The following is a 2,500-nucleotide window of genomic DNA, read 5'->3' as shown; positions in this document are numbered from 1 at the left end:
CTATCTATCTATCTATCTATCTATCTATCTATCTATCTATCTATCTATCTATCTATGTCTGTCTGTCATGACCGGAGGAACCTCGCTTCTTCCTGAAACCTTAGGAGCCCTCGGAGAGCAACCATTGTTGCTCCCCTTCTTCCTTTATCTCCCCTTTTTTCCCGGGGGAGGTCGATCCCTCCTTGCCTACCTCCATCTCTCCTTCTGGAGGAGGGGGAGGAGGGGAATCTTCCACAACTTCTGCTAGATCATTCAGTTTGTTTCAGAGCGTTTTAGATCTGATGTAGTGATTGTCTTTTTCTTTCCTCATCATATAAGACTTATATCTGATGTCTTCGTGGACAACATTTCTGACTGTTCCTTCTGACTCACGGAGATCTTTTGCAATTAACCTCATGGGCTTTCTGGGATTGTAATCAATGGTCTGTTTTACTTGCTGGATAAATTCAGGTGTTCCTATGATTGCAGAGCATTTAGAATGCTTTTTATGCTTTGATACTGGTGATACATTTCCATCTTCAGTCTCTAGCTCCTTACAAATTTTGTACACGAAAAGTCTGGCGATTTTTAAAACTCGTGGTATTTCTAAATCGCTATGCTCAGCCTTTATAACCACAATAACAGCATGCCTCTTCTTTTCTTGAGTTAGCTGAGGATCTGCCATTATTATTTTCTGAAACAAAGATTGCAAAAAGTGCAGCAATGAACCCCAAAACGTATGTCCTCAAATACCTTACGCACCATATACATATATATATATATATATAATATATATATGTGTGTGTGTGTGTGTGTGTGTTGTGTGTGTGTGTGTGTGTGTAAAAAAATACAAACTGGGACAAGAACGCAAAACATTTAGAAGACGAACCAAAAAAACGGACGGGACATTCGAAGCCTTCATCTTCAGTCAAGAACCGGATCATCGTCGCAATTTTGGCTGAAATAATCTTGAGATTGCTCCGATCTGGCCAGCCCCAAAGGAAAATCTAAGCCAAGCGCATTAGATTCCTTGGAAGAAAGCCTCGAATGTATACAAAACAAGGACGGAAAAACGGACGATGTTACACGAATAAGAATACAAAAATACGTAAAAGCAATAATGATAATAATAATAACAAAAACAGGACGTCACAGACAGGCGTCCGAGAAAACAATAAGCGTAGAAAATTTACAAAAATTTTCATTTCGGTGGCTAGCATGTGTAATCAAGTCAATAGACGTATGTATACGTGTGAAATTTGCTTGGTGACTCCCGCTGCTGCCACCTGCGGTTGTTTTGAGTGTAAGAGGCACTGCAGCTATACTATTGAATGTACCCTTAACTTAATAAGGCAACTGAGTATGATTTGAGGGAGACATGGCTGCCATTGTTAATAGTTCAATAGACCATGTAGAGATTTCTCTGAAGCACCCAAGGCGGAGAGCTGGCAGAACCGTTAGCACGACGGGCAAAATACTTAGCGCCATTTTGTCCGTCTTTACGTTCTTGGTTCAAATTCCGCCGGGGTCGACTTTTCCTTTTATCCTCTCGGGGTCGATTTTGCTTTTCATCCTTTTGGGGTCGATAAATTAAGTACCAGTGAAAGACTGGGATCGATCTAATCGATTTACACCGTCTCTTGAAATTTCTGGCCTTGTGCTAAATTTTATAACTGTTATTAGAGAAACACACCGGGTTCCATTTTACATTTTATAACTTCAGGACGGGGGTGAATAAATACCAGTTATATACTGGGTGCATACCATCATCAACCTTCTCCCTCCCCCTCCTACCTTTATTGCAATATCAAAAATGGCGGTTTCAGCTGAGAGTCGCACGAAATTGCGCATTTAGTTGCGTCCCTTTACGTCGTAAGTTCTAACGTGGTTGCGATCGACTTCATCTTTAAATCCTCCTGGGGTCGATATAAGTCTTCACCTGTCTTTCTCTCTTGCCCCCACCCCCCCTCTTAATGTTTTTTTCTCCCACTTTTGTCTATCTCTCTCTCTTTCTCCTAGTCTCTCCTTCTCTCTTTTCATTCTCTTTTCATTTCCTCTATTGATTTCAGGTTTAGGAGATTGAATCGGGTGGTGGTGGTGGTGGCGGTGGCGTAGGTGGTAATGTTGGCGATGGTGGTGGTGGTGGTAGTGGTGGTTTTGCTGGCAGCGGTCGTTGCGGTGGCGGTGTAGGTGGTGATGTTGATGGAGGTGGTATTGACGGTGATGGTGGTGATGGTGATGATGTTAGTGCTGGTGGTGGTGGTGGTGGTGGTGGTGATGAGATGGTTAGGTGCGCTGATGAAAGTTGTGTTTCTGGTATTAGTGGCAGTACTGTTGTTGTTGTTGTTGTTGTTGTTGTTGTTGTTCGAGGTGGTGGTGGTGGTGGTAGGCTGTGGTGATCGCAGCGGTAGTAGTATGGGTATTAGCTATGGTGGCGGTGGTAGTGGTGGTGTCGTTGGTGGCGGTGGTAGTAGCGGTTGTGGTGGTAGTGGTGGTATTCGTGTTAGTGGTATTGATACTG

Source organism: Octopus sinensis, linkage group LG13 (assembly GCF_006345805.1).
Source record: "Octopus sinensis linkage group LG13, ASM634580v1, whole genome shotgun sequence".
In the NCBI taxonomy this organism is placed as follows: domain Eukaryota; kingdom Metazoa; phylum Mollusca; class Cephalopoda; order Octopoda; family Octopodidae; genus Octopus; species Octopus sinensis.
The sequence above is the reverse complement of the archived record's forward strand: the minus strand, read 5'-3'. Positions refer to the sequence as shown.